At 40.3% G+C, this 11,806-nt stretch overlaps 1 protein-coding gene and 1 pseudogene across 2 annotated transcripts in view; one reads left to right on the forward strand and one right to left on the reverse strand.

Annotated features, from left to right (window-relative positions):
• The window catches only part of LOC110286734 (protein FAM156A/FAM156B-like), a 64,567-nt gene extending 62,425 nt beyond the window's left edge, over nt 1-2,142 (reverse strand). Inside the window, exon 1 of one of the 2 annotated variants that reach the window (XM_029473216.1) lies at nt 2,061-2,142. The gene's annotated coding sequence lies outside the window, so the exon portion shown is untranslated. Of the gene's footprint in view, nt 1-1,950 lie in introns of both variants that reach the window. The other variant, XM_021153309.2, reaches the window with a different exon arrangement.
• A 4,618-nt stretch (nt 2,143-6,760) lies between these two features.
• On the forward strand, nt 6,761-9,168 carry LOC110286966 (annotated as a pseudogene).
• Nucleotides 9,169-11,806: the final 2,638 nt, after the last annotated feature.

Here is an 11,806-nt window from a genome sequence, read left to right on the forward strand (position 1 = left end):
AATGTAATTGAGGAAAATACGTAATAAAAAAAATAAAAATAAACCACATGATATTCACTAAAAAAAAAGAAAAGAAAAAAGAAACAGTAAGTCTGTACAATAATTTTTTCAGTTTATGGAGAAATTATCTTTAAAAATATACACTGATATGCTTTCCTTCTTTATAGTCCCCTGACATTACACCTGTAATCCCAGCACTTGAGGGATATGGAACCAGAAACTCTGGTCATCCTTAGCTAGACTAAATTGCCACTTCAAAACTACTCTGGAATAATGGAAACCTGCTCAAAAAAAAAAAAAAAGTAAAAAGTAAGCAAGCATCCACCCCCCTGCCATTACTAGGACACAAGCTGTTGGCCTATGTGAGCCACTACCCCCTAAAGCAGGTTCTGCTTCCATTCTCGTTTACAAAAATGGTAGTACACAGGTACTGAGACAATAACCAAGGGTATCAAGATGAGCAACCAGACTACCAAAAATTTGCCAACATCCCTAGTCCATCACTGTCTAATCACACACTTGCTTTGTAAAATGCTTTCCTTCATCTACTAGAAGTTTGGCCTAAAATGAAACAGTATCTCCAGATCTCCTAATTTTTTTTTCTTTTCTCTTATTTTCTTTTCTTTTTATTATTTTCAAAATGAGAAAAGTAAGTCTTCAGATTTAGTGCATGCATCAGAATATCAACACTTAATTATACACTCCCCTCAAGAAAGCAGCAAGATGGATACAGATAAACATCTTTCAAAAGAGAGTCAATGGACAGAGTTTCATTAAACAGTCCCAGCTGGCCTTCAACTCACTCAGCCTTCAACAGCACAGGCAGGCCTTGAACTGCAACCCTTCCTACCCATCTTCCCAGTAGCTAGATTACAGGCCTGTACCACCAGGCCTGATCTGACCCAGTCATGTTGTATGGATAGAGAATTGTACCCTGAAGAAATCAGGCACTTGGTCATTTGTTCAACAAATACCAATGTTGAGAACACATAGCAGTTCTGATGCTGAGCAGAAAGTATAATGGTGAGCAAGGAGGAAAAAGCAAGTATGATCCAATCCTTAGGCATCATCCTTTATGATACCTGACATTGGCATAAGGAGGAAAATCAGTTATCAGATGATATTGTCACATTTGGAAAAAATGTTCAAGTCTTTTTCTCATTTTAAGATTCATTTTTATCACCTTGTAATCATGCACGTGTCTGTACATGTGGGTGTAGGCCAGAGGCATCTGACTGTCTAGAGCCAAGGTGTGTCCTAGGAAGGGTCCTCTGTAGGAGCAGTACTAGCTCTTAACTGCTGAGCCATCTCTCCAGTTCCTAGGGTCTTTTTTCTAATCATTACCTGTCAGGGGGGTTCAGTGGGATTTCACTTTTCTTAAGTTGTTAAAGCAATAACACAAACACTCATTTCTGTATGCTTAAATTATACCCATGGGAATGGGGAAAAAAATAATCCCTAAATCAAGTATTGTAAACTACATTGAGTCTGGATGATTGTAATGTGGGTAAGAATTGTTTTTATTATTACCCCTGCAAACGGTTAAAAAAAAGAACAAGGATGTTTATAAAGATCCTCTAAGGACAATGTTAATCCTAATGACAAGAAAAGAATGACTTTTAGAAAAGCCAAAACACAAGTAGCTGCCCAAAAGAATTTAAAAAGAAAACCGCCTACTATAAGAGCAAAGGGCTTTACCCACAGGCAAGCAAAAAAAAAAAAAAAAAAAAAAAAAAAAAAAAAAAAAAAAAAAAAAAAAAAAAAAAAAAAAAAAAAAAAACCAACAACAACAACAAAAAAAAAACCACCAAGTAAAAGAGAACCAGATTGAGGAAGCATAATTTAGAAAGACTACTTTTTTTTTAAAGCACAAAGGGCGGGGTGGAGTGGGCAGGACTCCGATACCGCGGTTAACATTGCCATCTAGCGGCCAGAGAAATTGAGACTCACCCTCACGGAACAAAATTTTTTTTCTGCCACTTTTCAGTCAACTGTTGTAGAAATGAAGACTCCGGAAGGTAAGCGGAATGGAGAAAACCGCCAAAATCACTCGTACTTGCCTGAGAGAGCACGGCGATCCGAATCCGCGATGAAAGCCCGAACGCCCATCCTCGCCCTAGCGAAAATCAGCCGAAGTCCCGCCCTCTCACCGGAAGGAAGCTGTAATCTGCGGTCTAGGATTGGCTGATTTTCGCGTTGGCGCAGTGGTACGAGTGAGGTCGCTGCCAGCTTCCCTAAGCGTTACCCGTAAATAACTTTCAAAGCTCCTGTTATAGGCCAAAGAACTTGCAGCCACACAGCCCTGGTCTCCTTATGTTCTAGCCATTCGAGCCTTGAGCCAGATCTCCTCCCGTTCAGCCTTACCTCTCTGATCATGAAACCTTTTTGGATGATTTTACCTGTACCCTAAAACACTGGGGGGGGGGGGGGGGGGCAAATCACATCGTTTACCACAAGAAGGTAAACTTTGAACAGTATTGTACACAAATGATCTATATTGCTTTCCTTTTTTGTTGTTGTTTTTGTTTTTTCGAGACAGGGTTTCTCTGTATAGTCTTGGCTGTCCTGAAACTCACTTTGTAGACCAGACTGGCCTCCAACTCAGAAATCCACCTGTCTCTACCTCCCAAGTGCTGGGATTAAAGGCATGCGCCACCACCGCCCGGCTCTTTCTTTTTTGTTTGTATGTTTGCTTGTGTTTGAGACACAGTGTCCTGTAGTCAAAGCTGGTCCGGAACTTGGCATTTCACCAAGGCCAGATTTGAACTAATCCTCATGGCTCCACCTCCAGAATGCTGAGATTATAGGCAGTGCCCCACCAAGTTTAGGAATGGGAATCAATTCTTACAGTTACTTTAGCATCAGGACTGTTTTGGACGTGTAGTTTACTAGTTTCTTTCTTCTCATAGGATTTTATTAAGAAGCCAACCTTGAGGTCAGGGCTCTAGAGAACTTTTCTTCCAGCTATTTCAGCCTTTGTTGTTTTCCTGGAATTAAGTCTCTGTGTTCTCTGGTCAGGCCCCTTTCTTAACTGTATTGAAGAGAGGCCAAATGGAGCATCCAGGCAGCAAAGATCCCTGTGTCCGGCCTAGCAACTCCTTGGTGCATTGCACGTTTTTTTTCCCCCTCTCCAAAGTTTCTTTTATTTAAACAAATAGTTTTGCGATGAAAATCCCTGAAAAGACGCTGTGTGTGGTTGTGTTTATGTCTGCAGAAACTGATGGACCCACTGGAATTTCAGAATTATAGAGAGATTAGAATTGTGCAGGTTCGGAGGCTAAGTGCTTTATCTTGAGCTAGGTTTAGCCTTCCTGGCCCCACTCAGTATCTGAACACTAACACCTGGTGATAATAGAAAAAAATCTTTTGGAAGGTGGTAACTTTAGAACTAACATCTTGTAATAATAAATAAAAAGCTCATTGACACTATTAACTTGAAGCTAATATTTTGTGATAATAAATAAAAACCTCTTAGAAGCTATTTGCTTAGGACTAATATCTTATGATAATAAATAAAAGTCCCTTAGAAGCTATTAATTTAGTAAAGCATAGCTCTGCCAATCCGAGACCTAAGAATGTCATCAGATAACATCTTAGGCCTATAGAATAGCTCTTCCATCTTGTTCATACCTCTCTGGTTTACCCATCAATGTATTTTAAACTTGCCTTGATTCATGACTTCCTTTGTTCTGTAAAACTATTTTTAAAAAATGAAACTATAAAACTACTTCCATGATGGAACTTGGCATTGGGGTAAACTAATTCTGTATTCCTGGGCCAAGGTCCCACAAAATGGATCCAGAAGAAAGTATCTCTTATTCCCTTGAAGAAGGGAGCTGTGGTTTTCACAACAACTGCATGAAATCCACTCATCTCCATGATATCTAGCCTTTCCTCTACTTGTGTCCTAGACAGAACAGTAAAATGAGAGTCGAAGGAAGTCAGGAAGTAAGTGAACTTGGCTTTCCTTAAGCGTATCATGCACCTGAAAGTAATGTTTCTAAGGCAGGTCTACAACGTTGTAAAATACTAAAGAAACCCTTAAGAGGTTACTGTAAACTGGGAGATAGTGGCTTATACCTTTAATCCCAGCACTACAAAGCCAGGCAGGCCTTTGTGAGTTTGAGGCCAGTCTGGTCTACAGAGCAAGTTCCAGGACAGCCAGGGCTACACAAAGAAAAACCCTGTCTGGAGAAAGATTTAAAAATAAGTAAGTAAATAAATAAATAACTTTTTAAAGGGAGATTATTTGTAAATAGAAATTTCATCCTTTTAAAACTAATATATTAGCCAAACATGGTGGTGTACACCTTTAATCCTAGCACCTGAGAAGCAGAGGCAAGTAGATCCCAATGAATTGGGGGCCAGCCTGATCTAAACAGCCAGTTTCAAGCTGGCCAGACTATACTGAAACCTTGTCTCAAAATAAAATAAATAAATAAATAAATAAATAAATAAATAAAAGGCTAATTTATTGCTGCTACCTTATTGCATAGAACCATATAGAGGCATCTGGACTGCACACAGAGGCACTAAAAGCCAACCTCTATAGATGTTTGAGGCTTTGTATTTCAGGTGCATGTATTTTTAATGACATTACCATTATTGACTTTACCAAATAGTATATCAGGCTTTTTTCTATAAATAATTCCTACTGGTATCTTAGATTGTATTACTTGGTTACAACATTAGAAGCTAGAGGGGAACACCTAACTCACCTGAAAAGTAGAATTCCAGAGTCTGTGTCCTTTTCTATTAATTGTAGCTAAGACTGACTATGCATTCTTAAGAATCAAAGCTGGGGCTCGCGAGATGGCTCAGTGGTTAAGAGTGCTGACTGCTCTTCTGAAGGTCCTGAGTTCAAATCTCAGCAACCACATGGTGGCTCACAACCACCCATAATGAGATCTGTCGTCCTCTTCTGGTGTGTCTGAGGTCACCTACAGTGTACTTACATATAATAAATAAATCAATAAATCTTAAAAAAAAAAAAAAAAAGAATCAAAGCTGACAAGCTTCAGAATGAATGGGACACCAGAGCACATGGCCAGAAGTAGGCGGCATCTCCTTGCCTGTCAGTGGTTTACAAAAGGGGATGTCTGCTCATCCCTTTCCTAAAATCTTAAGAGCTTAAGAGTTGAGGTTTGTTTAGACCTATCCAAGCCAGGGCACCATAGTGTCAACGGCAAAACGAAAGAAAAACCACATTTATCTTGCATTTTTGAGTGTTGTTTTTGTTTTTATTTTTGTGTTTTTGAGACAGGGTTTCTCTGTGTAGCCCTGGCTGTCCTGGAACTCACGCTGTAGACCAGGCTGGCCTGGAACTCAGAGATCTGCCTGCCTCTGCCTCCTGAGTGCTGGGATTAAAGGCCTGCACCACCCCACCAAGTGGTGTGTTCTCTTTCTTGTTCTCTATCCCTCTCTCCCTCTCTTCCTCTCTCCTTCTCTCCTCTTTCCCCTCTTTCCCCTCTCTCCGCCCCCCACCTCCAGCCAGTTGAAACATCACTGCAATTTCCATAGAACAAGGAGTAGACTTAGTCCTAGCTTCTAAAATGTATGACTGGAGACACTGGCCATTTATGGTTGTTAGACTGGTTCTTTGAGAAGTGTTTTTCTTTACTGGTGTTTATTCATTTATTTACTTATTTTTCATGGAGCTGAAGGTTGAACCCAGAGTCTCATATGTAATTGCAATGGTATTCCCACAGAGTACACCTTTTAAAACTATTAAAACTAATAATATATGAAACCTTATAAATTAATTGTACGCAGCATATAAAACTAAATACGCCAGTATTGAAGGTATTAAATATTATTAAACCTACAAAAAATTTAAATGATGTTCTACTAAATAAAAAACAAGAGTCAACTCTCCATTTAGCAACATTTACAAAGCCATAGATAAGGCCATGCTACAGTGATGGAGACACTGGAATATGTTCTCAAACAAAGGAACTTGGAATTCTGTGTATACAATTCTGCTAGACAAATAATTAAAAGGATGGCTTCCGTGTTGGAGAGAGAAAGCCAAGATGACTTACCACCCCTCAGAATAGTTCTATTTGGAGAGTTAGAAGCATCAGGCCATAGGCAGCCATCATGAGGTAATGAAGGAAAAAGCCTTCAGTTGCAAAGAACAAAGGGAATTTTTCCTCCTACTGGGTTAGGGTTAAGGGGAGGAGATTCTATGCCAGGTGACCTAACATATTTGCCACACATTATGAAGACACGCAAGGCACCTGATAAGAATTGAGGCTTTAATTCACAGCCAGTTTGAGCATGCACAGCACTGGGGAAATGGTCACTGGGTAAAACTCTGCAGAAGCTTATCTTTTCTTTGTAGCTTGCAGCTGTCTAGGGGAGAGAAATACTCTGTTAGAGCTGCAAGCTCATAGCCACTCTATATAGCTGTGCTCTGAGAGGAAGGCTACAGGGAGTGTGGCCTAGTTTGGAGGAAAGAGCAGATAAGAGAGGATCTGTAACCTAACCTCCCCATATAAGACAGGTTATCTAAAGCATGGAAATGGCTTGTTAACTGAGTTATATAGAGTACCAGGCATGGAGGCCCACATCTAGAATCCCAGCACTTTCGAGGCCACCCTGGTCTGCATAGAGAGCTCCAGTATAGCCAGGACCACATAGAGAGACTTTGTCTTTAAAAAAAAAAAAAAAAAAAAAGAGTGCAGTGTAGTGGGGCAGGCTTCAGGGTGGCAGCCTGGGGCAGGCTCCAGGTGACCAAAGCATAGTGCAGTGCAGACTCATGGAAATCAGCACGGAGATCAGCCACAAGATCCTTAGTGCCATTAAGGGGAAATTAATTATAAGAATTAGGAGCTTACATGAGTCAAGAACTCCCTGATTACATTATGGTGATGGTGGCCAACAAGAGGACCTGTTCCTGTTTCTAGGGAACAACACAATTCGATTCACTGTATGGCTCCATAGTGTATTAGATAAACTTCACTCTGTTCCAACTGAGCCCTCTAGTCTAGTCTCCTGATATCAGCATCTTTGATAGTAACGTGCCTTCAAACAAGAACAGTTTTAGTTAGGGAAATCAGAGAAGGCCCAAGCTGCCATCCCTCCCCTTGCCATTTCTAGCTCTAGACCTGAAAAAAGGAATTCCAGAGTTTCCACAAGTTCACAGAAGCAGAAACCTACTAATGTCAAGACATTCGTATGATGGTAGAGCTTCCACCCAGCTAATGTCAAAAGTGAAACCACGGAGGGAACCAGCACCCTCTGAAGATGTGATTGATATCAAGCCAGAACCAGATGATCTCATTCATGAAGACCTCAATTTTGTGCAGGAGAATCCCTTGTCTCAGAAAAAAATCTACATTGACACTTCTGTTGAATCTAGCCCTTCTATTGAAACGTATCGACCACCTGCAAGTAGAAATGCAGACACTGGTACTCCCTTAAACAGGCTGCAACTTCAGCAGCAGCAAAGCAGTGCTCACGCTGCCAAGCAGTTGGATGTACAGAGCAGTCAGGTATATGAAGCAGGACTGTTGAGTGAACCACCAGTGCTTAGCAGCGTATAAGACACTTATAGCCCCTTCTTCAGAAGCCACTTGAATAAAGTAAGTATTGAGAAAGTTACCTGTGGTAAGTTCAGTTGTTAAAGTAAAAAGATTTAGCCATGATGGAGAAGAACAGGAAGATGAGGATCATGGGTCCCAGATAGGAAGCTAACAAGAATCTAATTTTGAAGGCTTTCTCTGAAGCTGTAACAAAAACAAGTTTCTGCAGTTTCACAGAAAGAGACACTTCCAGTTGCTTCCAGAACTCAAATTTCTCAAGAAAAATTGCTAGAAGAAATGCTCCAGGGGCAAAACAGGGCCCCAGAATAAGTCCCCCTGTTAAAGAAGAGGAAGCAAAAAAAAAAAAAAAAAAAAAAAAAAAAAAAAAAAAAGCAAGGAACTCAACAGAAGCAGTGGTTATCGCAATTGCAAATTAATCTAGTAATGGTAGAAACAATGCAGATGAGTCAAGATCACTATGACATGGAATTCCTGATCCATGCAGACACAAGATCATTTATTCTGAAGAAGCCAAAGCTGTCTGAGGAAATAGTAGTGACACCAAACCAGGATTTGGGAATGAAGACTGCGTATGCCCTTCGGGTCTTTTCGGGACACCTTATGCAGACAAGAGACCTTGTACAACCAGATAAACCTGCAAGTCCCAAGTTTATAGGGATGCTGGATGGTGTCCCCAGCTCCCCCCAGGATACGTGTGAGATCAAGAGAAGGGGATGTGCTTTGAAGGAATGAAACCCATAAACCAAACTTCAAACTCAAACAAGGAACTCAGAGGTCTCCTCCACCCACAGCAGTTGCATTTGCTGAGCAGTCAGCTTGAGGATCCAGATGGTAGCTTTTCAAATGCTGAGATGACTGACTGGAGTGTGGCACAGAAACCAGAAAGACTTCTGGAACACTGCAAGTACTTGCCTGCTTGTAAAAATGTAGATGAGTGTGTAGCTCATCATCCAGTTTCAACTTGCAAAGCCTTTCCCAACTAAATTTGCTGAGAAATGTTTGTTTGTGTATCCAAATTGTAAATATGACACCAAGAGTACTAAAGCAGATTGTCCCTTCTCTCACATAAGTAAGAGAGCCCCAGTACTGATTCCAAAACCACTAGTGTCATCACTAGCATCGTTTTCTAATGGCCAGCTCTGTCATTAATTCGCTGCTTGTAAGAAAATGGAATGTCCCTTCTAGGACCTGTGATGGTTTGTATATGCTTAGCCCAGAGAATGGCACTATTAGAAGGTTGTCACTGTGGTTGTGGGCTTTAATAACCTCATCCTAGCTGCCTGGAAGTCAGTTTTCCATGATCAGCCTTCAGATGAAGATGTAGAACTCTCAGCTCCTCCTGCACCATGCCTGCCTGGATACTGCCATGCTCCCACCTTGATGATAATAGACTGAACCTCTGAACCTGTAAGCCAGCCCCAAGTAAATGTTGTTTTTTTATAAGACTTGCCTTGGTCATGGTGTCTGTTCACAGTAGTAAAACCCTAACTAAGACAACAGCCAAAACACTGTAAGTTTAATACTCAGTGTACAAGAACAGACTGCACATTTTTATCATCCCACTATTGCTGTACCACCAAGACATGCCTTGAAATGGATTCAACCTCAAGCCAGTGAATGATACCCTAGTCCTGCCTGGCAGAAGATCATGCAGTTTGAAAGCTTCTGTCCTCTGATGAGAGATGTTCTACAGAACTTGTCACATCTTTGAAATTTAGAATATATTGCTTTCATAATATGAATTTTGCTGCCCAACTGAAGTGTCGAATTTTTTCACGTTTGTAAGTTTATTAAGTGGTTTCAGCATTTTTTTTTGTTTGTTCGTATTGACTATGAAAAAGACAGTTTAAAGAAAAGCCAAATTCTATGAAAACATTTGCAGCATGTTTGTACATTGCTGTTTGACATCATTTTTGGTGCTGGTACTGCAGCTAAGGGCTGTAGTGCTGTGGGAAGGCCAGGGTCCTCAGAGCTGAAGCACTTTTTACTCTTCCCAAAGGTAATGAGTGCAGTGTCTGTAACCCAGCAAGGAAACAGTGGCCAGGCTTTAAAACTGAGGCAGCTTTGGAACAACTAGCTTAAATTTTCTTTTTTAATGTCTAAATGAATTTGCTCTGAGAAGCATAATACAGACTTTTATCTTTGAGTGCTACTTTGGTAGAGTGCACTGAGGTCTCTTGTGAGAGACCAAATTGTGGGAAACTAGACCTACAATAACTCTCACCCTGAAGATCTGGCTGACCCTTTGAAGGGAATTATGTCACCCCCTCCTTCATTGCCTCCACCTGGCGCCTGAGACTGCCAGCTTCACTCCCTCCTTCACTTGGTGCCTAGAACTGCTTAGATTAAGGCAGCTTCACCCCCTCCTCCATGTCTCCCTTTGGTGCCCAGGACTGTTTATGGCACTCCAAGATAGCTACAAGATGTTTGATGGCTTCCTGGGACTGATTAGTTAGGGCTGACACCCCAAGATAAACTGCAGAATGTTTGAATGCTGCCCGGGACTGTTTTAGGGCCGACATTCCAAGATAAGCTGCAAGAAGCCTGCAATCAGCATCCGCCCCAGATGTCCATCCCTTTTCTCTGTATTTTATTATACCCTCTCGACCCCTCCCTGTTTTTTCTCATTGTGTGCTTATAACCAGGCTCTTAGCCTTCATTAAACAGATCTTGACAATTCTTTGCTTGGTCTCCCTTCCCTTTCTCCTCCCGTTTCTCTTCCAGGCCTCTGTCCTCCTCAACCCACGGAATAACTAAGTCCTGCTGGATGGGACAGTCTCTTGCCTTTCTGAAAGTAAGTAGAGACATGGTCATAAAGGGTAAGCATAGTTGGAATGACAATACAAAAATGTATGAACAATTCTTTGAAATGTTCCCATTTGCTATTAGCTTATAATTTTTAAGTAATTTTTCAGGGACTATATTATCACAAAATTATACAAAAACTTTTGCAGGTATATGTACCAGAAGTGTCAGAAAACAGACTTTGAACTCACAAGAATATAATATACATATATATTCCTATGTTCTGAAAAATATGGTCAGAAATAACTCCACAGAAAATATACTTATGTTACTAGTAAAGATCGTTCTTGAAATGTGCAAGTAGAGATTTAAATGGTATATTTTCAATGACAGAACTGTATAATTGCAGAGATAGTAGGGGTACACGTCACAATAGGAGTTGACCTATTGTATTATGGAGGGTTTTTTTGTTTGGTTGGTTGTTTTTTGTTTTTTGGGTTTTTTTTTTTTTTTTTTTTTTTTTTTTTTTTTTTTTTGTTTTTCGAGACAGGGTTTCTCTGTATAGCTCTGGCTGTCCTAGAACTCACTTTGTAGACCAGGCTGGCCTCAAACTGAACTCAGAAATCCTCCTGCCTCTGCCTCCTGAGTGCTGGGATTAAAGGCGTGTGCCACCACGCCCAGCGTATTATGGAGCTTTATGTGTGGTTTTTGAAATTGTTGAGGCAAGATGTATCATATGTTTTAGAATTAAATAACAGAGAACTGATTTCAAAAACTTGTTTTTAAAAATAAATTGTAAGAGGTGGCTAGCAAAAGGAATAATAAAAGCTCAAAAATTTTCAGAACCAAATTTAAACTGTTAAAATACAATAAAGTCACATCTATAAAAGTCTGTGTTTAACAATGAAAAAAAAAAGAGTTGTAATATTGTTTTTATATTGCGGGGAAGAGACACCATGACCAAGGCAATTCTTATAAATGAAAACATTTAACTGGGGGCTTGCTTAGAGTTTCAGAGGTTTAGTCCATTATCATCATGACAGGGAGCATGGCAGAACATACAGCACGGTAGCTGTAGCTGGGAGCTACATCCTGTTCCACAGGCCATGGGAGAGGAAGGGCTGGGCCTGGTCTGGGCTTTTGACATCTCAAAGCCCACTCTCAGTGACACACTTCCTCCAACCAGCCCACACTTTGTAATCATCCTAATCCTTTCAAAGAGTTCCACCCCTCAGTGACTAAACATTCAAATATATGAGTCTTATTGGAGCCATTCTTATTCTAACCACCACAGTATGTGTACTGGACTACTGGCAAATTTGAATTCCCAAAAAATGTATATAAAATGCATAGTGTCACACAACACAATTCCAGAATTTAATATTGGACAATATACTATGGCAAATAAGAAAAATCAAAGTGATAGTCATATTATTTTAGATGGATGTATATGAATGCTTGAGTTATAGGTACTCTTTTATTTATATTTTTCTGCATATTGAAAATTGTCTACA

The sequence above is a fragment of the Mus caroli genome, chromosome X, assembly GCF_900094665.2.
Source record: "Mus caroli chromosome X, CAROLI_EIJ_v1.1, whole genome shotgun sequence".
Lineage (NCBI taxonomy): Eukaryota > Metazoa > Chordata > Mammalia > Rodentia > Muridae > Mus > Mus caroli.